The 25,952-nt window shown below is 50.4% G+C and overlaps 1 protein-coding gene across 1 annotated transcript in view; it reads right to left on the minus strand.

Moving 5' to 3' along the window:
* PLXNA4 (plexin A4) overlaps nt 1-20,652 on the minus strand; it is a 482,520-nt gene extending 461,868 nt beyond the window's left edge. The window contains exon 1 of the mRNA XM_005205749.3: nt 20,138-20,652. The gene's annotated coding sequence lies outside the window, so the exon portion shown is untranslated. The remainder of the gene's footprint in view (nt 1-20,137) is intronic.
* Between the last annotated feature and the right edge of the window lie 5,300 nt (nt 20,653-25,952).

Genomic DNA, 25,952 nt, shown 5'->3' on the forward strand with positions numbered 1-25,952 from the left:
ACCATGGGGCTGCCCCTAAAGTACATGGGAGCCCGTGCCCAGCACCTCTGATGCAGGGGAATTCTAACACTGGGATCTGGTGTCCCACCTCCCACAGATTCCCACCTTCTCCACACATCTGTCCCCAAGTCAGATGTGGAGTCAGACCTATTCTTTCATGGCAGCAATGAGCTCTCAGTCCATGTGGGAAGGTCAGTAGAAGAGAAAGAATCATCGTGTGTCACACAGGGTTGTTCACATCCCCCACAAAGATGCATAGCCCAGATGTGTAGCTCAGAATTTAAGGGAATTCTGAGGAATTTAAGCTGGGAATTTAAGATTTTCTTCACAGAAAATGGAAGGAATGGGGTGGGGGGAGAAAGGAGAAACATAAAAGCAGGCCATTAACTACTGAGGGGCAATCATCTGTGCCCCTAAATAAAAAACTCTTTATTTCCTTGAATTTCACTTAGATATTATCTTTATTATTTTTTCACTTTTATGAAACCTGAGAAACTTCCAGCCAAAGACCACAAGAAAGCAGATGAGTTTAATGGGGTTTTCCCATTTGGGGAAGGAAGTGACTGGATCTTCCCATGTCCTCCTATGTCCTCCAAGGCCTTACAGTAAGTCTGTGGTCAAGACTACAACTCAGGAGATGCTCCATTCACAATCACTGAGCAACTACGATTAGACGGAAGATTACACACCAGCATGCAGACTTCATGGCGTGCTGATTTCCCTGTGAAACTACTTCCCACTTCCTGTGAGTTCAAAGTTGCTTCATTATATGTGATGCCCTCTACCATCTGCCCATTGCAGCACCCCTCTATTTTTGGCTCAGGAAACCAAGAAGAAAACCAAACTACCCTATTATTGGAGCCAAATGAATTGCAGATCACGTGAGACGGTACAATTACCCTACAATTGCACTCATTTCACATGCCAGCAAGATTATGCTCAAAATCCTTCAAGCTAGGCTTCAGCAGTACATGAACCAAGAACTTCCACATGTGTAAGCCAGATTTAGAAAAGGCAGAAGAACCAGAGATCAATTTTCCAACATACCCTGGATCATAGGGAAAAAAGCAAGATAATTCCAAGAAAACATCTGCTTCATTGACTATGCTAAAGCCTTTGACTGTGTGGATCACAACAAACTGTGGAATATTCTTAAAAAGATGGGAATGCCAAACCACCTTATCTGCCTCCTGAGAAATCTGTATGCAGGAAAAGAAGGACTAGAACCAGACATGGAACAATGGACTGATTCAAAATTTGGAAAGGAGTACATCAAGGCTATATATTATCACCCTGCTTATTTAACTTATACACAGAGTACATCATGTGAAATGCTGGGCTGAATGAATCACAAGCTGGAATCAAGACTGCAGGGAGAAATATCAATAACCTCAGATATGCATATTATACCACTTTAATGGCAGAAAGTGAAAAGGAACTAAAGAGCCTCTTGATAACAGTCAAAGAGGAGAGTGAAAAAGCTGGCTTAAAACTCAACATTCAAAAAACTAAGATCATGCATCCTGTCCCATCACTTCATGGCAAATAGATGGGGGAAATGTGGAAACAGTGACAGGCTTTATTTTCCTGGGCTCCAATATCAATGCAGATGGTGACTTAAGTTGTGAAATTAAAAGACGCTTGCTCCTTGGAAGAACAGCTATGACAAACCTAGACAGTGTATTAAAAAGCAGAGATCATTTTGCTGACAAAGGTCTGTATAGTCAAAGCTATGGCTTTTCCAGTAATCACATATGGATATGAGAGTTGGACCATAAAGAAGGCTGAGCACAAAGAACTGATGCTTTTGAATTGTTGTGCTAGAGAAGACTCTTGAGAGTCCCTTGGACAGCAAGGAGATCAAACCATTCAATCCTAAAGGAAATCAACCCTGAAGATTCATTCACTGAAAGGACTGAAGCTGAAGCTCCAATACTTTGGCCACCTGATGTGAAGAGCTGACTCGCTGGAAAAGACCCTGATGCCGGGAAAAATTGAGGGCAAGAGGAGACAGAGGTGACAGAGAATGAGATGGTTGGATGGCATCACTGACTCAATGGACATGAGTTTGAGCAAATTCTGGGAGATAGTGATGGACAGAGAAGCCTGCCGTGCTGCAGTTCATAGGGTCGCAGAGAGTCAGATACAACCTAGCAACTGAACAAGAAATAAGACAATCGTCTGCTTTTAAGAAGCTTGTAGCTAAAGGGAGATATGAGACGTAAATGTTAAAAATACAAGTCAGTAAATCACATATGACAAACAAATTCTTGGCAGCTTGAATTTGTAGAGAGATTCTAGCTATATGCCTGCTGTCTTGACATAGAAGTTCCTCGGTATGGCTCATGTCTGGAATGTGGACAAGGTTACATGCAAAATTTGTTAACTAGGAAAAACTCGCCCAGGCCTGAAGAATTTTTTTTAATTTGCAAATATAAATGCCATTCTTTCAAAACAATATGTGCTGGTGAAATATTGCTTGATATTTTTAGGAGTCACTTTTCTCTCTTTGGCCACGTGATGTTCCTCAAGCTTTACACTCAAGCTCTCTGGAACACTTCAAACATGGGCATCTTCAAATTAAAGCAAGATAATTTCTATTGCATCTTCAATACTAGATGCCAGGAAAATACCACTGTACCCTATAAGGGCAGCTCCATACAGTAGAAACTAACATAATACTGTAAAGCAACTATTGCCCAATAAAAATTTTTTTAAATTAAAATATGCAATCCATTTATTTTTTAGTACTTGCCACGAAGCACTGGCTCTTGCTAGTATCAAGTCCTAAAAAAATAATAATAATAAAAGGAATAAAGACATCTCTGGTGATCCAGTAGTTAAGAATTTGCCTGCCAATGCAGGGGACATGAGTTCAATCCCTGGTCCTTGAAGACCCCACATATTGCAGAGCAACTAAGTCCGTGGGCCACAACTGCTGAGTCCACATGCTCTAGAGCCTGTGTCCCACAACAAAAGAAGCCATCCCAGTGAGAAGCCCACACACCACAACTAGAGAAAGCCCGTGAGCAGCAACAAAGACCCACGCAGCCAAAAAGAAATTGGATACATTCCTTCATTTCAGTAGTGTCTGACTGGGACCCCATGGGAGCCCACCAGGCTCCTCTGTCCATGGAATTCTCCAGGCAAGAATACTGCAATGGGTTGTCACGCCCTTCTCCAGGGGATCTTCCTGACCCAGGGATTGAACCCAGGTCTCCTGCATTGCAGGCAGATTCTTTATCATCTGAGTCACCAAATTTTTTAATTAAAAAAAAAAAAGAGTAAGTAGGGTAGAATGAGCAAAAGCGAACTCCTCATGAAATCAAGCCTGGGTTTAGCAAAGCATGCTTCCCCTCACCTCCCCCAGCACCCAGCCCAGGGCCCATCAACAGCCCAGACGTTCTGCTCAGTTCGATACTGAGCACAGAGTCAACAGCTCAGGTACCTGCACCTTTCCTGGATCATCCCATCTACCCCCTTTGAGGGTGTCAGCTAAGCACAGGTTCAGTGGGAAGTCTCTACAATGACACTTAAGGGGGCAAAGTAGAAAAGCAGGAGCAATGGGGATCACCTGCCTCTGTCCCAGACTCAGAGGCAGCCTCAGAGAGCACATGGCCCAGCAATCTGGAGCCCCCTGCCTCCCAGCACTCGGGGCCAGGCAGAGGGGACGCCACCAGCACAGCCTTGGGTGCTATCAACCAGTCTATCTGAGTCCTCGCCGCACATCACTGTGGTTAAGTTACTTCCCTTCTTACAGCCCCAGGCCCTGCCCTCTGCCCTCAAACAGGGAAACAAGATGCCACCAGACAAAGTGGGAAAAGCTACTGAGTTCCCTGAGACCAGCAGCGCACGTACATAAATATATTATGTACCGAGTATAGCTGAGAAGGGCTGCTACAGAGGTGAGGGGCAGGAAGAACACGAACCCTGTCATCTCTACGGGGCTCTGAGGAGGTAAGAGCTCAGCAACACCTATCCTGCCCCCTTCCCTCTCCACACGGGAGACCGCAGCACAAGCCATTCTGATTAGCTGCTCTGACACCCAGGGGTGACCCAGAGTAGCCCCATTGTTTCCCTCGAAATTGCATGGTGACTTTGCAGCTGGAGACCATCTTTGGAGCTGAAATCCCAGAATCCCTCATTCAGGAAGACTGGTGTGAATAGCATCTGTGCCAGCCAGACCTCTCAACTCATCAGAGGACCCCCAGCTTCATGGCAGCCTGGTGACCCTTCCACAGCAGCACACAGCAGGGCTGGAGGTTGAAAGGGTCTGGGCGGACTTGAAGCAGTTGGGTATTTTTCTCTCTACACAGTGCTCAAACCAAACATCCTGCTTCCTAAAGTTTCCATAGTATAAGCACGGACTGCCTAAAAGTTTTGCCAGCAGCCACATCTATGTCTCCTGGGCTTAACAGGGGCCACTAAATGACAAAGCGTCCCTGCAGAATGCAGAGCACTGGATGCAAAAATAACTCATTTTACCCTCATATACTGTAAAGAGGGGGAAAGTTCCACTACTTGAGTAGCTCTTAGGTATTAGGCTGCTGGTATTTTAATTCAAATATCTCCACCGTAAATGTGTGAAGCAAAGGCGTGACTACAGGGAGGGGAACCTGCCACCCGCTGGACAGGGACCATCCCACCTAACGTCTCACCATGAAAATCACACAAATTTCTCTTGAAGGCTCTTTGGACCAAGCAAAACCTCACTAGTGGCCAGATCCTACCTGCAAGTCTAGACTGTGTAGACCCGTTCCTGCGCACAGGACACAAAATTAGACAAACAATACTTCTAAAGGGCAAGGTCAAAATTTTAATTCCCACCTCTCAGCTCAGGGTGGGGCTCATTTCACCAGACCACGCTGTTTTATTTTCTTGGGCTCCAGAATCACTGTGAGTAGTGACTGAGCCGTGAAATTAAAAGACACTTGCTCCTTGGAAGAATAGCTATAACAAACCTAGACTGCATATTAAAAAGCAGAGACATCACTTTGCCAACAAAGGTTTGTCTAGTCAAAGCTATGGTCTTTCCAATAGTCATGTATGGATGTTAGAGTTGAACCATAAAGAAGGCTGAGCGTCGAAGAATTGATGCTTACAAACTGTAGTGCTGGAGAAGACTCTTGAGAGTCCCTTGTACAGCAAGGAGATCAAACCAGTCAATCCCAAAGGAAATCAACCCTGAATATTCACTGGAAGGACTGATGCTAAAGCTTCAATACTTTGGCCACCTAATGCAAAGAGCCGACTCATTGGAAAAGACCCTGCTGCTGGGAAAGATTGAGGGCAAGAGGAGAAGGGGGCGACAGAGGATGAGATGGTTGGATGGCATCATCGACTCAATGGACATGAGTTTGAACAAACTTGTGAAGATTGTGAAGGACAGAGAGTCACGTGTGCTACAGTTCATGGGATCACAAAGAGTTAGACATGACTGAGCAACTGAACAACAACACTGTTTTGAGTGTGTCCACATCCTTGGAAGAAAAGCTATGACCAACCTTGACAGCATATTAAAAAGCAGAGATATTATCTTGCTGACAAAGCTCTGTCTAGTCAAAGTTACGGTTTGTCCAGTAGTCATGTATGGATGTGAGAGTTGGACTATATAGAAGGCTGAGAGCCAAAGAATTGATGGTTTTGAACTGTGGTGTTGGAGAAGACTCATGAGAGTCCCTTCAACTGCAAGGAGATCAAACCAGCCCATCCTAAAGGAAATCAGTCCTGAATATTCATTGGAAGGACTGATGCTGAAGCTGAAACTCCAATAATTTGGCCACCTGATATGAAGAACTGACTCACTGGGAAAGACCCTGATGCTGGGAAAGATTGAAGGCAGAAGGAGAAGGGTATGACAGAGGATGAGATGATTGGATGGCATCACTGACTCGATGGACATGAGTTTGAGCAAGGTCCGGGAGTTGGTGATAGAGAAGCCTGGTGTGTTGCAGTCCATGGGGTCGCAGAGTCAGACATGACTGAGCAACTGAACATTGAAAATAGGATGAACACACCAAGAAGAGGAACAAGCTAATGCCTGGAACAAAGGCCTGTGATTCTCCTCTGCCAAATTCTACTTCTGCCTTTATTCTGATCCTACTCTGTAATCAGCTGCATATGACTCAACCTTCCAGGCCCATGCTGTTTCCATTGGAAAATAGTAGAAATTTCCTAAGGCAAGGTGAATGCCTGGATGTTTTCAGAATAATCTCAAGCAAAATGTTCAAGATAGTATGTTTAATTCAAAACATGAACCACTTGAAAAATGTAAAAATCTATATGTAGGTTTTCTTGCTTCTTTACCAAGCTTCTGCCAGATCCCAAAATGAGCTCCTACGTCGACAAATGGGACCAGCGGTAAATAGCATAGTAAGCAAGGAGATGATACTGCCAGCAACTCAGAGGCCCTATAGCTACTGGCCACCTGGTCGCCTCTACCCAAAAATCTATGTGCACCTCAATGCACCACATCCAGAAAAGACCACATCCTGTCCCTCAACCAAGTGTCAGTTTAGAAATCTGTAGCTCAGTGAAGCAGGGCCACCTTTCACAGCTGCCCAAGCTGGATGCCTGCAAGACATCTCCAACTCCCCTTCCCCTCCCTCCCACCACCTTCATTACCATATTCACCATCTGTCAACTCTAACGCCCACGGACCTGCCAAATCTGTCCCTTTCTCTCTTTGGCCACCACCTCTGGGTAGCCCTCTTCCATGTCTTCTGGGTTACCATAGTAGGATCTGATTCTTTCCCCACATGGTCCCATGGGGATCTTTCTAGAATGCAAAGCTGGTCTTGTTGCTTCTCTCATTTGGAAATCCCCAAGGCCTCACCAATGCCTGCTGGATGAGACCCTGATCTGGATGCTTCTTGTCCTGGCCCGGCCTCCAACAGTGTTTATATCTGGTCCACTTCCCAACCTGTGCTGTGGGCGCTCAGCTCTCCATGCCTTGTCTATGTTGCTTGTTCCCTCAGGGCACCTCTTCCCCATGTGTTCACAAGGCCAGTCCTGCTCTCCCTTCAAAATACCTTTCAACGCTCCGCTTGATGCCCCTCTTCTCCAGAAGACTTTCACCATGTCCTGCTTCATATCTAAATGGGCGCCCCTTCTTACATCTTCACAGAAGGTCCTCTGCATGCACAGAGCTTATGTCTCACCGTCCTGTGTTAATGATCTAGAAATGCGTGCACTGTGGCCACACCAAGCTGTGTGCAGGCTCTCCCATGCAGGAACTGAGTCTTTCATCTCTTTCCAGCCAAACTCCTGCATCATGCCTAGCACATCATAGGCACTCAAGAAATATTAACTAATTGATGAATTGATCAATTCATTGGTTAAATAGTCCTTAGCTCACATCTACCTACAGTATGTAAATATATACATATGGGCCAAAGTAGGAATGACAGCTAGGGAAGGAAATCAAGACCTTTTGGCTATCTTTGTGGTCCTTGATTGGGCTTCCCAAGAGGCAGTAGTGGTAAAGAACCCACTTGCCAATGCAGGGGATATAAAGGTCATGAGTTCGATCCCTGGGTCAGGAAGATGCCCTGGAGGAGAGCACGGCAACCCACTCCAGTATTCTTGCCTGGAAAATCCCACAGACAGAGGAGTCTGGTGGGCTACAGTCCATGGGGTTGAAAAAGGGTTGAACACAACTGAAGTGACATTATGCACACATTCACATGGTCCCCGATCAACATACTATAGCCAGGATCAGGACCCCCACCCCTGGCCTCATGCCCAAGCCTCTGGACTACTGCACTAACCATTCTCTCCCAGGCTTCCTGCTATCCCAGGGGCATTCTCCTCTCTGACCCTCTGTGAGCTGTTTTCATCACTAGTCACTCTTCATCAGATCAGCAAACACACAGGAGCTGGTAAAGGTGCGATGTGAGAGGCCTAATCTGAGACACTCTTCCCTCTTACTTGATTTTCTCTAACACTGGATGTAAATAGAACCTTTTTTCTGATGCTCACCTGGTCCTTTACTATGCATGGCAACGTTCATCCTCACGTCCGGGGCTTCAGGTCAGAAACAGCAAGGGCTTATTGTGGCTTGAAAGAAAGAGAAATCGAGGCCGAGCCCAGAGAGGGAACTCCCTGAAAGCGATTCAGCAACCCTAGGATTAGAAGCCGGGGCTCCCAATTCCCTGGCCAGCACATAATACTTCTTCAATTGCTCTGAAAATGAAAACCTCAGGATTATTTTGCAGGAGGGGGAAAAAATAAGCCTCAAGAAGCTGTAGCCATATTTCCAACACGCTCCATTCAGAGGGCACCGTAACTTACATAAATGATTTCCTATTACACTGCAATTGTCACTGCAATATAACCGTGCTGCAGCCTCCTTGAGGTGTTCTCTTTGTTGTTTTTATGTACGGATCCCCCAGGAAAAAAGTATCAAATACAGTCTGAGCGGGAAAACAAACCACACAGCACCCACGGACCCAGGTTCCCCTTCCGCGTGACTCCTCCTGGGAAAGACCAAAGAGAAGGCTCCGAGTGGTCCCCCTTGGGCCTGAGCCCTCTTCCACCCACCTGGTCCCAGAGCTCCACTGAGTCCCGGGGAACAGGACTCCTATTCTAAAAAAAAACTGAAAGTCAACAGTTTATGAAGAAATGAAGTGGCAATTTCCCAGAATGCCTGGGAATCAATACAAGTTGTGGTCGGGGTTTTCCTTTCAAAGGGTGACTGCCACACTCCTCCCGAGTCAAGAGTGACAGAGCTCCAGTGCTTGACTTACAACGCCTTCATCATGGCAAGATATGTTTAATTTAAAACTCACCGCACTTGGGTCCGAACTCAGCTGGGACTTGATTTACTGCTAATTCATCTCCCCGATTCCTATAATTCTAAACTCGGTCGCCAAACAGTTTAATGCTGCTAGAGTCACCAGTGCTCTGTTTTATGAATGGGCGTCAGGGGAATTTTGTTAGTAAGTGTGTGTTAGCAACTGCTATTCACGTTGAAAAGGAGCACAGTGCTTGGGCAAAGCATGGTGAGGCCCTGTAATTGGGCACGTAGGTTCTCAGTCAGCGTCCGCAGGTGCCAAAGCCAAGGAGCATGGGGTGATACCCCACCCCCACCCTGACTCATGCATGCACACACACACGCACACTCACACACGCAAGCATACACACACACACATCATTACCTAGGTAAGACAAATACTAGGCGGTGAAAGGCTTCCCGTGGGAAATGCCTAGCTTTGCTCTCTGGGTCACTACCCAATGGTAGAAACCATGGATTTACAGTCTAATTAGAAACCTCCAGCCTCTCTGGGGTAGCAAAGTTTCTTCCTAAGAGAAAATGTGTTTCAACCATCCAAAATTTAGGGAGCTGTATCTTAATAACTCACGCCTTTTTTGTTAATTCTGAACATTTATCTTTGCCAGTTACATTGAAGTCTCTTATTCAATAAGTGCAGCTAAAAAAAATATATTGAGAAGGTGAATGTCATTACTCACGTATCTTGCAGACATCCATCTTGATCTATAATGCACAACCGGGAAGTGCTACTTGTTGGAAACGCTGCCACAAACCTGTCAGAACTGCAGTCACGCTCCTAAACGGTCCCTTTAGAACACATACATCTGAAGGCACCAGGGTCACCAACGTCTTAGAGCAATTCACAGCCATTTCTGAGATTCCCAAAAGCAACTGACAAGGATAAGCAGAAGCTAGCACCTCACCAGTCCTTGTTTTAAGAGCATAGTAAATTTGTTCTGTTTTTCTCCTCCAAACTAAACTCAAAGCTGAAAGCTTCCAGATGAAGGCCAGTATCTCCCAAAATGCTTTCTGGAGAACCCTAATTCCAAGAAATGTCAACAGGTTTAAATACACCCACACAAAGGGATCCCTCCATTGAAAAAAATGATTGGCTAAAAATAGGGCCTCCCTGGTGGCTCAGATAGTAAAGCATTTGCCTGCAGTGCAGGAGAACAGGGTTTGATCCCTGGGTTGGGGAGATCTCCTGGAGAAGGGAATGGCTACCCTCTCCAGTATTCTTGCCTGGAGAATTCCATGGACATGGGAGCCTGACGGGTTACAGTCCGTGGGGTCGCAGAGTCGGACACAACTGAACTAACACTTTCACTTCTTCACTTCAAGAATAACTAACCAGGATTCTCTATAGCCAAACTCCGTTGCCTTTAAAGTGCATCTTGAATCTCCAAGAGGAGGACATAGCATAAGGTGTTTGTAAGACTTACACTTGGCCATGAATGCATTTTCCACGGGGCGGGAGTGTGGGGGGAGCTTGTCTTTGGAATGCTCTGGTAAATGCAGTTTGGTCATCTCTCCCAATATACTGGTATCTAAACCCATAGCGAGTTTTTCATGGAGAGCAAGAATTCAATTCTGTGTGCATCAGTGTAACAAGACCATGGCACCTGATGGCCTCCAAACCACCATCGCCCAGAACACTCTGGGGTGACTGATGGGTTTTGGCACCTGATGGCCTCCAAACCACCATCGCCCAGAACACTCTGGGGTGACTGATGGGTTTTGGCACCTGATGGCCTCCAAACCACCATCGCCCAGAACACCCTGGGGTGACTGATGGGTTCAGCTGTGCTAGTCTTGGTTCATCTTAATCTTGTGAAACAGCCACCAGCCTTGATGTGCTTCCAGCCGCCCCTGCCAGGGAGCAGGCACCCGCCAGGGCAGCTGGTTTTCACCTCCCTAGTTTTCTCCTTTATAGACTGTTCCTCTGCTCTCTGCCTCCACTCATTCATTCTTTCTACTCAGCAAATATGTATTGACTGCTTCCAGTAACACAGGCCCTAAGCTGGGTACCGAGTATGCAAAAAGAGACATAAGAAACAAGCCCTGTCATCTAAAAGCACAAAGAAATCAGTAATTTCAATGCTATTTTCATCATTGCTATGGCCAGTGGCAGCTTCTTTATGAATTAAGTTCCCGATTACACAAGAGACTGCTTCAAGCAGGGGCTGGTTCTGGCCCTCTGGGAGCCGGAAACCTCAAGCAGCCGTGCTAACACAGATGTTGTCTCAAAGTCAGCGAGTTGCTTGCCTCAATCAGTGGTTAAGGGCAGGTGCATTTAGGGGAAGAAGACAGGGGTCAGTATCTAATGGCGAAGGGAGTGGGGATGCGGGTCACAAGCACAGTGTGACCAGCAGACTTTTGCTCCACCAGACCCTAGAGGAGCTTCCCCTGTGGCTCAGCGGTACAGAATCTGCCTGCAAACGCAGGAGATGCTGGAAACGTGAGTTCGATCCCTAGGTCAGGAAGATCCCCTGGGGGAGGATATGGCAACCCACTCCAGTATTCTGGCCTCAAGAATTACATGGATGAGGAAGAGCCTGGCGGGCTACATTCCACAGGGACCCAAAGAGTTAGACTGACTAAGCATGAATCAAAGAACAAGGGTTGTTAAAAAAGGAGGGGGACTGACTTCAGGCAATGACCTACGGGAAATATTTTACACAGAAAGGTCCCCTGTTGCTTTGTCTGCCAATGTTCACAATATTTTTTAAATACTGGGAGGGGGCAAAAGTTATCTGTATCTGCCTCCAGCTTCCCAGCGGCTATGCCCCTCTGCCCCCACCAAGAGAAGTGTCTGAGGTAGTTGCACATCAGCATGTGGAAGGCATAACTCTGGTCAATAAGCCCTAGGGGTCAGGAAAGCCTCTTGAAACCTGGCTAGAACACATTCTTCATGTGGTTCCTCAGGGGTTTAAATTGGGTAAGCCATAGTGTGCTTGGCTATTTTGGCCAGAGTCATGATTCTAGCAGCTTAATGATGCCTTATTGGAGCAGCTGCTTCGATTCACTGACTGTGCTGAGGAATCGCTTCTTCCTTGTATGGAACCCATTATCACAGACCCCAGAGTACGTATCTTCTCAGATCACTGAGCCCCACCTAACACCCCACCCCATCCCCAGTTCTGAACTTCAACCCCTTGTGGTGCTTGCTCCCTGCCAAAGCAGCCCCATAGACACCTTGCCCCATTCATTCCTCTGCTCCTAAAGTTCCTGCTCCTTTTCTTCCTTCAGGGGTGAAGGTCAGGATACTGCAGGCCTACTGTGGGGGAGCAACGGATACCCAGGCCCTGGGCCTGACCACACAGGCTCCAGCATGACCTGCCATCATGACCCCAAGGGGCAGGGGAGTTCCCACCTTGTGGGGTGAACAGTGCCCAGGGAGATGCAGCAGGAAGGACCCAGCAGGTAGATGGATGCTGGCCATGCCTGTCCTCCAGGCTCTTCTGAAACCATGTTCCCATCAGGCTTCTCTTGGTACATCCTGAGAGTCTGAGCCACCAGCTGTTTCCTGGGGGCACAGTGGTTGGCTTGGTAATACATCATTCTTTGTACACTTTTTCCCTCCCTCTCCTCTCTTCTGCCTCAGTCTTTCTGCCCTTCAATGAAGAGTCACCACATCAGCTTTTGCCTCGGGCTCTGCTTTCCAAGGAATCCAGGCCAAGACTGGGGGTGGGGAGAAAGATAAGGGTGTCAGGCCCTGAGTTCTACATTGCTTGCACCAGAACAACGCATCTAGCATCTGTTCTGTGCATTAGAATTCCATTGCCTTCGTAGAGAATTCCACTGCATAATGTGGCGCTAGTGGTAAAGAACCCACCTGCCGATGCAAGAGACATAAGAGACATGGGTTCAACCCCCGGGTTGGAAAGATCTCCTGGAGGAGGGCATAGCAGCCCACTCCAGCATTCTTGCCTCGAGAATCCCACGGACAGAGGAGCCTGGCAGGTACAGTCCATAGGGTCGCAAAGAGTCAGACATGACTGAAGGGACTTAGCTTGCATGCACGCAACTGCATAAACATTTTTAAAATCACTGATCTAGACCAACTCCCTAATTTTATGAACAGTAATACTGAAACATAAGGTGATTTTTCCCAAGACCCCTTTGCTGGTGACAGGGCTAGGATTATCTACATCTGTCTCCAGTCATGTCCAACTCTGTGTAACTCTATGGACTGTAGCCCAACAGGCTCCTCTGTCCATGGGATTCTCCAGGCAATAATAGTGGAGTGGGTTGCCATGCCATTCTCTGGGGGATCTTCCTGACCCAGGGACTGAACCCATGTCTCTTAAGTCTCCTGCATTGGCAGGCAGGTTCTTTACTACTAGAGCCACCTGGGAAGCCCTCTTCAAAACCTAGCTTTCTCCCAAAACACTAGCGCTGTTTAACCAGGGGGACACACCAGCATCATCCAGGAACCAGAGAAAATACACACCTCCTGGATCTCACTACTGTCTGAGAACCTCTCAGCTGCCTTGGAAGGACAAGGGCCAAACACTGAGTCTGGAGTTGAACTGTCTGCCCACCAAAATTCTGCTTGAAACCCTAGTGTCTATATAATCAGCAGAACCTAATACTTATCATGATAATTCAACTGAAACTTTTTTTTTTATAGATTTCACTCCTTCTTTCACAGACAGGGGTAGATGAATGAAAGTGCTTGTCAAGTCTGGCATCTCTTGGGGGATTCCCAGAGCCACAACACATTGTATCTACTTCCTGTGGTTTTCCCAATGCACATTCATGTGTTTAAAGGCTCTGAGAAGTCCTGCAACAAAGAACCCCTTTTCGCTTTGCTCTTAACATTCAGGATTTCTCAAACTTCTTTGGCCATGGAAACTTTGTGTATGTGTAACACCTATTCACAGAGTACGCTCTGTGAAATTCTGCGCTATTTTAGGTATCACCTTCAGGAAGTAGGACTGAGATGAGGAGCAAGAAAATCCACTTTAATCGTCTCTGCAAAGTTAGCTTGGAGAAAGCAATGGCACCCCACTCTAGTACTCTTGCTTGGAAAATCCCATGGATGGAGGAGTCTGGTAGGCTGCAGTCCATGGGGTCGATAAGAGTCGGACACGACTGAGCGACTTCCCTTTCACTTTTCACTTTCATGCATTGGAGAAGGAAATGGCAACCCACTCCAGTGTTCTTGCCTGGAGAATCCCAGGGACGGCGGAGCCTGGTGGGCTGCAGTCTATGGGGTCGCACAGAGTCGGACACGACTGAAGTGGCTTAGCAGCAGCAGCAGCAAAGTTGGCTGGCATTCCACGAAGGCTGGTTCAATCCCACATTCCGAAGGGCTGGCTGCTGCCCTGCCAGGCCCGCCTCTCTATTTATTCCCTCCACGAGAGGAGACGCAAACACCCATCTTTACTCGGCTTCCTGTCCTTCCTCTCGACCTCTGGGCCAAAGCCAAGGAATGGCTTGCTCTCCCTCTGGTTCCCGATCCCACACTACCCAGAGAGAAATTCAGTGGGTCTTGTAACAGATAAGTTCAACGAGGCTGTCAAACGGGAACCCGAACTTGAGCAGAGACCAGGAGAGCCTCTGACCAGCTCTGGTTTTCCTTTCCTGCGATTTCAGTGACCTCGTCCTCCGCTGCTCCTCTCCTCTCACTTCCTAATGAAAATCCTCGTTCTTGGAAGACCTCGGGAATTGATTCAACGAGTCTGTGTTCAGCACATCGACTGCGGAGACGATATCCTCTTAGCTAGTGATCTGTTTTGTGTTGGAGTGACAAAACATTCCAAAATCCAATTTGCTGTTGCGAATCCTGGTTCATGGAGAAGGCACCGTGAAGAGGGCGGCGGGCAGCCAAGCTGAGCCAGCAAAGAGGATGCTTGAGGTCTCGCACGCACCTGTTGGCATGAGTCTGAGCAGGCCAATGGTGGCAGTCACTCCTGCTGCGGCCCGGAGGGGTGGTGATGAAATCCAAGGGCACCCTTCTAGCTGCCTCAAGTTTAGCAGAAGCTTCACTCACTTCAGCGTGGAGGAGAAGCCAAATAAATAACACACAGAATGAAAGTTTGTCTTTCAGAGAGACAAAAAACAAACTAATCACAAGCAGATCACCTGTGGATGTTCCCTACAGTATTCAGGCCAGAGAGACCAAGTCAGGTAGCTTAGGCCCGACTTCCAGGGGGGACAGCACCCAGCTGGATGAATGGGCTCCATCAGGGCCTTGCTGCCCACATTTCTCAGAATCAGTATGTCATTCCTGGCTAAGCGCTACACTTACCATAAGTCTGCACAATGACCTTCCCCACCCACAGGCCATTTGCACCAATTTCCAATGAATCTCTGCTCCAACACCATATGGTCCAGGCCTCCAGCACATCATGACATCCACAAGCAAAGATTCCTGTCCTGCCTCTGGCTTCCAAGATCTGGAACCCTAGGGTGGCTAATCAATGAATGAGCCAGCAAGTGGTGAGCACCTACTGTGTGCATACTTCCCAAAGAATGAAAAGACCATGCGCTGTATAGCAGACTGGGACCTTGGGCATTCATTCCATCTTAGTTCCCAGACCACCAAAATGAGAATAAATAATCCCCACTTTACTGGGTGATTTGAAGGAGTAAATGAGAGTGTGAAGCAGCCACTGGGAGAACTAGACTCCTACCAGCATAAGACTCAGAGCCTCACAGAGTCAAAAGCAGAGATCAGGACTGCACGCATTCACTCCTCCTTAGGTTTTTCCCAGGATGAAATAGGAGCTGCCAAATGAGGCAAGAGTCACCCTCAGGAACGGAGCACTCTGCCAGAATGATCCTCGAAATTTCACAGCCAACGGCAGTCAAGGATAAGGCCCATTTGGTGATAGGGGAAGTCGAGGTTCAAAGAATGAATAGATTTGCCTGGGATCACAGAGGTGGTCCAAGGGAGAAACCAGATATTCTAAACCTTGCCCCAGCACACTCCCCGCAAACCTCCCCATGGCTTGCTAAGGATGCAAACACACCACAGTGACAAGAGGCCAGGTTGTCTGCCTAGGGTTGAGACCTGACTCCACCCCCTACTAGCTGTGTGATCCTGGACAAAGTCCATACCCTTCCCCCAACACTGCCCCCACCTCAGTTTTCTGGTGGAGGAAATGGGGATAATAGCAGTGATTGTCCCTCCGGGTAAGGAAGACATGGACCAACCTGTGCAAACCCTTAAACGATGCCTCTACCAAGTAAGTGCTCAGGAAATACTAGCCACCATTATCATTACTAATTATTATTATTTTTCATTCTGTTATTTTCACAAGGACAAATACGTCCTCACAGCCTCTCCCCTGGGGAGGCTGATGTCACATGATCCTAAGCACAGAGATGCAGGGTTCATGTAGACTTGGCCTGGGACTCAGGAAGCTTTTCTTCCAAGTGGCTTGGTACCAAGCAGGGAAGCAGCCTCCTCTTTCAGGAACAAGGCCCCTGCTCTGGAAATTAGGACCCCTGCCTCCCTCCGCTTTAAAGATCCCTAGCTTTCCACTAAGCAGCAGAGCCCCCTTCAGCCTCCCTGCTGACTTCACATTCCTGCCACAACTGGAAGGCTAGCTGTGACCTGGGCAGTAAGGAGGGAAGAAGGAAGAGCTGGTCAGCCCGAACCAAGAGAGGGGATCAGGTTGGGGTGCAGGGTGGAGAGCAGTCGGGTGCATACCTACTAAAAAGGTAGCCTCCGCAGGGCTCCTCTCGCCCAAGCCTTGCTCCACAGAACCCATAGAGCAATTACTCTAATCACATGCGTCTCCGCAACAGTCGTTTGATTTATTAGTGCGCCGTCTTTTAAAAATGCCGCTCTTAAATATAAATAACACTTAATCATCCAGCTGTCGTTAAATTCATGTTATATTGATTTCTTGGAGTGCCACAAATTTGAGGGCGAATGGGCTGGCGGATGTGTGCACGAAGCCACGAGGTGGATTGGCAAGGGGAGGGGCTGGGATGGGAGGAAATGGCGGGGTGGGAGGGGTGAAGAGGGGGTGTCAAGGGAGGGACATGAGCCCTGCTCCACTGCCCGAGGGTCCCAACTGGCTTCACATCGGGCAGCGCTGGACACAGATGAAGAAGAGGAGAAAAGAGCCTAGAAAGAGTAGCACGTGTGTCGCATCCCAGACGCATCCCAGCCTGAAATCTCTGGCGGGTTTTCTGCAGGGCAGACACCCTATCACAGTCCCTCGCTGAAGCCACCCCAACAGGTCTTGAAATGGCATTGTCTGTGGATTGGCTTCTCCGGGTGAGGATGGGGAGAAAAAAGACTGAAAAATGCCCCCTAGCTGGCTAGGAGGAGAGAGATGGGCGGCGATTTCTTTTGCATCAAAGCTTAGGGATAACTAGGAGCTAAGAGCGGGTGATTTCCCCGCCCCCTGAGCGCTCTCTCCACTTCAGGATCGTTGCCGCGCTAGAAAGACACCCCCCGCCCCTCCTCCCCCGGACTTAATTCCCAGCAGCCTTCGTCGTGATTAGAAGGATCGGGAGGCCAAGTGTAGGCAGACTCTGCGGCGCAGACTTCCCTGTCTGCGGGGAACAGAGGCCGCGGGGAGGGAGAGGTGCAGAGACGTAGAAAGGAAACAACTTGGCGGCCTCGGATTCCTCAGGAAACGTTTGCCCGAGTGTCGGTGGGCATCCAGAATGATGGGCTGGGAGGACAGAGGCGAGCCCGGCAGTAACTGGATCCGGCGAGAAGGAAGGGCTCGCCGGCAAGCCACGCCGCGCGCCCACATCAGAGGCGCCCGGAGCACAGCTCCGCAGCAGCGAGGGTCTGCAGAGAAGCTAGTTTGACTCCCTTCCGAGCAATGAGGAAGGCCCCCCACCCCCCAGAGAACTTAACTGGAAGGTACTGGTGGACTGGTGGAGAGGGAGAGTGACAAGGAACGTGACATGCTCCAGGGCTAGGCCAGAGAGCCAGGGAAAAAATGAGACGTACAGCCAGCTTTACACAGATGTTAATTCATGCCTGCTTTGTCCTAGAAACCAAATTGGTACCTAACACTAAGTTCCAAAAGTGTGGGGATTTTTTGAACCCACGTTAAAAAAAAAAAAGTGTTTAGCTTGTCACCAGCATAGTGACTCCTGGCTTGGCGTGAGTATGATGGATCCTGAGGCTGCAAATAATCAAGAAAGGAAAGTGATTGGGGAAGGAAGCAGAGAAAGGTGCAGAGATTTCCCCTGGAAGGCACACAGACCTTTCCGGAAGCTTGGACCCCACCTTTCTGCCCTTTCAAGGTGCCCTGAGGGAATGTTTACCTGGGAGCCACCCACCGTCGCTGGTGCTCCCTATTTCTGTAGAAGACCATGTGCTGCTCCACGCATGGGACCTCCCTGTCCACGCACCCACAAGGCATGCATGTGAAATGTTAAGGCTCTCCCGTAGCCACAAAGATATAGAGATGGGGTCCCCGCTGTCAACCTTTGTTATGTGGTTGAAAGAGCTGACCACATATAGCAAGGCTTTTTGAGAAGGCGCGCGTATATCTAGGTGCATGTACACACACCCACCATTCTTAAAAAGAGAATAATATCTCTTTTCCCGACTGGGTTCTCCCCATTGTGAAAGCTTTGCTTTATTCCATCTACCCTTTTCAATCAATCAAAGGGCAGCTCACACAGCACACAGCGGGGAATACAATCTCCCTCTGGGGGATGTCTGGTTCTCTCCTTCCCAGCCTAACCGGAGACCTTTGCAGGAGCTGAAAAAAGTTTGAAAATAGCAGAGAGATGGGGGTAGGAAGAGGGCCCTTTAGTTCAGCACCCATCTTCAGTATTTACAGAATCAGCCCAATCCTGTGCTCAGCACTGAAGCCCACTTGTTCGAAAGAATGTTGCCTCCTTTCCCCTAATGTTCTGGAAAACTCCCAACATATTTTTCCCACTGGTGGGTTTGCAGGACACACTGAACACATGATCTTGTATAGAGAGTACAAGCTGATTCCATTTCTTGCCAAGTTGCCCAACAAGCTATGCCAAAAGGGACAGCTCCAGAAACACAGAACCTCGCTAAATCTATATTCAACTCCAAACTGCTGTTGTAATGGATCTCACATTCTGCTCCCTACAACTGAGCCCTGAACGGTTTGGTCTTTGATCCCCAAATGGGAACTGTGAATAAAAAAAAAAAAAAAAAAAAAACTTTGGGAACCCTATTACTTCCCACCTCCTCCAGAAAAAGTTTGAAAATGGGCAGCCTGTGACATTCCATCCAGGGAGGAAAAAAAAAAAAGGACAAGCTTAAGGGAGATAGAGCCTTGAACCACAGGCTTCTGGAGAGCCTGTGGTTTCACATGTCAGGAGCAGCCTGGCTCTGGGAGACGCTGCCAGACCCAAGAATGCCTGGCCTCTTTGTAGGGTGGGCACTGCTGAGGTGGTCATGAAGGTGTGTGTGGGGGGGGGCCTCCTCCCTTCCTGCAGTGCGCCCTCCTCCATCTCCCTTCTAGTTCTATTTCTCAGACACACAGCTCGAAAGGCATGTGGCAGGTGTTAGGCGCAGGCAGGGGAAAGCATCCCCATGTTTCCCCGGGCACAGTGCAGAGGGAAGGCTAGGAAGCCCCAGACGCTTGTAGGATTGCTGTTGCCCACAGACTGGAGATGCTAGTAGGTTAGACCTTCTATGGAGGATCCGGCCCCATACAGTCAGTCTCTCTAGACCAGCCACACACCCAAAGCGATGCTTAAGCCCCTTCCTGCCTGAAACCCCGGCGCATTCCCGGGAAAGCGTTGCCTCGCTTCAGAAAGGCGGTTGTGCTGCCTCTTACTGGGGAAACGCAGTGCCTGTTCCATACGCACCGCCCTACAGAACTGCAGCCCCATCCGCCTCTGTGGCCTCCTCCCCGTGCGCGGGGCCACCCCGCTCTCCAAAGATCTGTCTGAATATCTGTCGGTCCGTCCCAGCGTTAAACCCCTCCCGGTGCGCCAAGGCCACGGAGCAGAGATTACCTGGGGCGGGTCTCCCAAGACCATGACTTCTCTGGGTTTTTTTTTTAAACCAGCTAGGGATGCCAGTGGCTGGGAACTGGGGGCGAAAAAAATCGCTCCCTCAACCTGGCGGGCCGGGAGGGAGAGGCAAGAAGGCACAGAATCCCACCCGAAAGTCCGGGTTGGCGAAGTCTGAATCCCAGAGCGTCAGAGGAGAAAGAACACGGGAAATACCTGCTCCGGCCACGCCGCACCTACGTGGGTGTCCAGGTGGGACGTGGACAGGTGCGAATGCGCGGCGTGTGCCTATGTGTATGTGTGTGTGTGTGTGCGCGCGCGTGTGTGTGTATGTGTGTGCGTGCGTGCAGGGGGCTGGCTCCGGGGCAGCCCAGGACTCCGGACCGCGCGGGTATCTCCACCCGCGCTGTCCTCGCCCGCCCGGCTCCTTACCTGCAAGCGCCGCTTTGCCTGCTTCAGCGGGAGCGCCGCATTGACACTGCAGATGGTGCTGGGGCCGCTGCCTCTCGCCCTCCTCTGAACGTGTGCGTGTGCGCGCGTGTGGCTGCCTCCTCCAGCCCAGCCCCGAACCAACGCGAATACTCCACCGAGGCGCGGGGAACCCAGGGGGGAGGCCAGGGAAGCGGAGGGCGAAATCAGAGCCTGCGGGACTTGACAGCTCCTCTGGCGGCGTCCAGGGTGGGCGGAATGTCCAACAGAAAGGTCGGGAAATGCGGCTAGCTTCCAAGCACCCCTTTTCCCCGAGATCCCGAGCCCCGAAGCCCGAGCAGCAGCGGTGGCGGCTCTCGGGGGCTGCGGTGGCGACGCGGGGCCGCCCCCCTTCGTCCCCACCCCCGCGGGCTGAATGTCCTTGATGCCAAGCGGGCACGGCGGCGTCACTCCGCACCGCCCATGCTCGCCCGGTCGGGCCGCTGCCCGGGCGCGGCAAGTGCGCCGGGGACCCGCCGGGGAGCGCTGTCCGCGCCTCCGCGCGCCTCCCTGGGCAGCGGCGGCCACCCCCCGGCCACCCGCGGTCGGCCGCGCCGCGGCTGCCCCCGCCCCCGCCGGGGGACGGGCCGGGCCGGGCCGAGGGGCCGGGGCTGGGGGGCCGCGGGAGCCGCCGGCTGCTCCCCGGGGAGGCGCGGGGCGGCGGCGGCGGCCGCCGGCGCTGCGGCGGCTGAGAGCGCGGCTGCGGGCCGAGCCGGGCCTCCCGGGCGCGCCCCCGGCCCCCCGGGCGGGCTGCTCGCAAAGTTTGCAGGGGGCAGGGAGCGGGGCCGCCGCTGGCTCGGCCGCCGCCGGAGCTCCCGGGCTGCCTGCTGCCGCCGCGGCTCGCTGCTGCTGTGCATTGAAGCCCGGCCAAGCGCTGCAAAAACTCCAGCTGCCTGGCGCTCTCTGGGTCCTCCTCTCCTCCCTCCCGCCCTCCCCGCTTCCCTGCCTCCCTCCCTCGCCGTGCCCCCGCCCCTCCCCGCCGCCCGCCGCCGCTCCCTCCCTGGCTCGCGCTGGCTGGCTCGGAGCTCGGCTGACAGCTAGACCGCCCGAGAGCGGCCGGCAGAGGGGGCAGGGGGCGCCTCCCCGCACCCAGCGCCCGCGCCGCCCGCCTGGCCCGCGCTCCCCGCTCCCACGTTGAAGGAGACCCGCCTGGTGCCCTCGGCCCGCACCAGGCGACCCCGCCGGCGGCGAGGTGGGGCGGAGGGGAGCGTACTTGGTGGCACGGGGGCCGGGCGCGCCCGCAGGATGGGGCACACAGCTGCCTCCAGCAGGTCCGGATGTGGGCGCCGACGGTCGGAGGGAACCCCTGGTGCTCAGAGCCAACACACCGACGCAGGCACCCGTGCCCCGAATCAGAACCCCGCCCCAGCACCCCGCGGGGGACCTGAGGATGCCAGGCTTGTTTGAGAGAATATGGGTGGTCAATGGCCCTAGAGCTCCCTTGTTAACCTGACTTCTCGAGTCCTGTTCATATTGAGGCCGACCTGGCTCCTCTCTTCTCGAAAACCCTAGATCCTAGATCAGAGCAAAACCAGACAATACCAACATCAGGGTGGTTTCTGAAGTCCAAAGAAAACAATCAGGACGTTGCTCAGGTTCAGAGAGCCATGGGGCAGGGCGCAAATATGGAAGTGAGCAGCTCTATCCCTGAAACCTCTGTCTCCATCCTCCCAGGACTGTGCCCCATCCAGCAAAAGAAACTGCGATTTCCACACTTAATTTAGCCCAAGACATCCATGTGTCCCTCCCACATCCCGGCTACAACTTCCACCCACCACACCAAACTGGCACCATCAATTCTGCCCTCCAGGGACCTCCTCTCATGGGCAGCCATCAAGGATGACCCTCAAAAGGAGCCCATGGTTTCTGGCTTCCTCCTTCCTGTCTGGTCTTCAACTTTCCTTTTTGCGCCCCACAGCCAGTAACTTCCTGTCCATTACTGTCCTCCCATCAAAACATCTTCAGGCAATCTTCCTATTGGGTGGAAATGATTGACAACAGCATACATTTCTATACCTTCCTGTAGGAATTCTGTTTTCACAGAGATCAGGGTTGTAAACCAGGGAGATTAAAACCAGCTGGGCACTGGCGGGCTATACAAGCCCCAGGGTGACACTGCCCTCAGGTCAGGCCGGACCCACCCAGACAGGCCTTGCTGAAGCTTTGCCCTGGAGAGGTGGATGCCGGGAGAGCAGGAGAGCACCAAGCCCCAATGAGAAGGAAACCAGACATGGGGTTGTTTGGTGAGAGGGTATTCCAGGAGACACAGTGGAGCCCTGGGAGCTTCTGGTCCTCCGCTGAGCACCGCAAGGCCCAGAAAGCAGCAAGGACTTATCTTATTAGCTTGCGTTAATACATTGATCTGTCTCTTCTCTTCTCAGAAACCCTGGATCCCAGACTCTAGATAAAGCACACACTATCAGGTTAGTTTCGGAAGTCCAGAGAAACAGAACAAAATAAGTCAGTCTTGCTGCTTCTTGGAACTCCATCAGGATTTGAGGAAGCCCAGGACCAAATGTTTCTCCAGGCGGGACCCAGACTAGGGAGAGACAAGCCAGGCGCCCCAGAGGCAAAATTTCAGGAGGCATGCATGCTCAGGCGCCTTCCCGTCAGGCGGTCCTCACCCCAGTCTAGGCCCCACTTCAAGATATCTTCTCTGAAATTGCTGGATGAAACCATCACAGTCCTCTCCCAGAGGTGACAGCCCCACGGAAAACCCTAATGGGTTACTTATGGAATATGGTTCCGTAAAAGCAGGAGGGAGGGGGAACCCTTTCAAATGTGTTTACCACTCAGCTTTCAGGGTGCGCCATAAAAATGCCGAAGGTGGGGGGGGGGGAGTGAGAAAAACAGCTCTGCTTCCATTCTCAGCCATCTAGCATGTATTTTTAATACAACTTGATTTTTTCTCTTGTAGCTTGTGTGTGCACATGAGTGTGTGTGTGTGTGTGTGTGTGTGTGTGTGTGTGAATATTGCTGGTACGCCCCAGGTCCATTTTCTGATGGATGGATGGGAAGTCAAAGACCTTTTTTTTTTAAGCGGTAGCAAATAAAGTGTATTTATTATTCTTTATCTCCTGCCTAGTGTGTGGCATCATTTATTTTCATTCAAAGAAATGAATGCCATGTGGTGCCTGAAGAGCAATGACAGAGCCAAATGACAGAGAAAGAGTGAGGGAACGAGCTGGCCCAACAGCGGGCAGGTGAGGGGTCCCACCAGCCAATTCTCCTGTAGTCAACAAGGCCATTTTCCTTCTTTTCCCTTCCATTTAACCTTCCACTTAACAACCAGGTGAAAGGTGTGCTGAGGGGTGGTTATAAGGTCCTTGCAAGGAAGAACATGAAAGGTCAAATTAGCAACAGTGCCAGACCTGTTTTTTAGTTTTGTTTTGTTTTAATTATGATAGCTGCTTGTGTTTACTCTCTCTGCACTGGAGAGTGTGATGGGTTAGGATGAGCAGTGCTCTAGACCGGATGTTAGAAGACCTGGGTCCTAGTCCTGACTCTGCCACCTGCCCGTTGTATAATTTGCGGTGGATCAGACCTCCTCAGTGACACTCTGTCTTCTCACCTGCCCCATTTACCCCTTGGAAGCAGTGCCATTCAAGGAAGATGCTATCCATGTGCTTGGAGACTCTAAGGTAAGCGTGATACACACCTAAGGGATTAGCAATGCTTTTCAGAGGACCAAGTCTTTTTAAAAATAGCACCCTACAGGGAGGGCCAGAAGGTTCTCTGTCATCTTGACCATTCTCAGACACTGGGAAACACAGCGTCTACACAGGTTCAAAGTGGGTTTCTGCAGGATGTACAGACCCTCTTAGCTCCTGCACATCCCCCCCACCCCCCGCCCCTGCCTGCTGGGGAGGGGGCCTAGAGAGACCAGAGCTTTCTCCTGCTGAGAGTGGGTCTGCACGTCACCCACTCTCTGCCTGCGCTAGTGGGTACACTGCAGAGGTCATTGCCTGGTTTACGGCCACAAGAGGGAGAAACTAAACGGCACACCGCTTCCTGAAGTCCTGTTTTCTAAGGAGACTATTTTGGTGGCGATTTGATGGTGGTTTCTAAAGACAGTTGAGAAGTAGAGTAGTGGTTCATCCCTCAGGCTGAATAAAAGCCCAGATTTAACAGAGGGGAGAAGAAATCCTTGAGTTTTCCTTCACTTAGCCACCACCGTTTTATTAGTCTAGGAACAGAACCGCTATTTAAGTTGATAAAAGCCAGATATGCTCGTTAAATAAATCACCAGAGCCTGGTGGTGCTATAGAGAAAATTTTCCCCCCATAACTGGCCCCATGGCTGGGTTTGAAACTGCACCCGGCGCTGGATGGAGGAAAAAAAACAAAAAACAAAAAAAACAAGCCGAGTCCGCAGCTTAAAAACCTACATTGTGGCGCCACCTGCAGGCGAGTAGAAATATCAACATTATCCCAACGCAGCGGAGACTGGGAGGAAAGAGGTGGCACTGCGCTGGAAACAGGGGGTCAGGGTTCCAGACGGAGAGAAGGACCCCAACTCCCCAGCTGACCCCTGATTTCCAAGTGTGTCACCAGGTGCCCACCACACTCCTGCCAGCTTCGATCTGCATCCTCCTGAAAGCTGCCATTTCGAGGTGTCCACAACTGCTCTCAAGATTCTCAGTCTGTGGAAACAAACTTATTTTTTTCCTGTCTCCTAAGGGGTTAAGTTGGGCTTCCCTGGTGACTCAGTGGTAAAGAATCCACCTGCCAATGCAGGAGATGCAGCTTCCATCCCTGGGTCCTGGGTCTGGAAGATCCCCTGAAGAAGGAAATGGCAACCCACTCCAGTATTCTTGCCTGGAGAATCCCATGGACAGAGGAGCCTGGTGGGCTACCATCCATGGGGTCACAAAAAGGAGTCTTACATTGCTTAGTGACTAAACAACAAGAAACAAGAGCCTCTAACCTAAGGGTTCCATTTCCAAGACTCCAAGCCATAATGCTGTAAAACTGGACAGAGAAATGACTTCCCTTTGAGGAGGGTGAGGGAGGAACATCCTTGTGGCACCACAGTTCCTAATTGTACTTGACCTTGGTGACAAAGGGGGTGGGTAGCTCAGATGGTAAAGAATCTGCTTGCAATTTAGGAGACCCGGGTTTGATTCCTGGGTCAGGAAGATCCCCTGGAGAAGGGAATGGCTACCAACTCTGATATTCTTGCCTAGAGAATGCCATGGACAGAGGAGCCTGGCAGGCTACAGTCCCTGGGGTCACAAAGAGCTGGACATGACTGAGCGGCTGACACTGGTAACTGGGTATCATTACATACTACTAAGTCACTTCAGTCGTGTCCGACTCTGTGCGACCCCAGAGATGGCAGCCCACCAGGTTCCCCCATCCCTGGGATTCTCCAAGCAAGAACACTGGAGTGGGTTGCCATTTCCTTCTCCAATGCATGAAAGTGAAAGTAAAAGTGAAGTTGTTCAGTCGTGTCTGACTCTTTTGCGACCCCATAGACTGAAGCCTACCAGGCTCCTCTGTCCATGGGATTTTCCAAGCAAGAGTACTGGAGTGGGTTGCCATTGCCTTCTCCAACAGTTATTAGTAGACCCAAATCATCTCAGGCTTCTTCAGTCTGTGGCTGCTAGCGAGGGATCTCATAGTGACATCTGAATCTCATCTCCCAGCTTTTTCCTGCTCATGCAGACTTGGCCTCCACTGACAAGCCCCTCCCTGATTCCTCCCATATGTCAGAGACCTCCAAGAATGGTTGTTCTGAGGAACAAGTCTGATCACATTATCCTCCGCAGGCCTTGTCA

The sequence above is a fragment of the Bos taurus genome, chromosome 4 (genome assembly GCF_002263795.3).
Source record: "Bos taurus isolate L1 Dominette 01449 registration number 42190680 breed Hereford chromosome 4, ARS-UCD2.0, whole genome shotgun sequence".
Lineage (NCBI taxonomy): Eukaryota > Metazoa > Chordata > Mammalia > Artiodactyla > Bovidae > Bos > Bos taurus.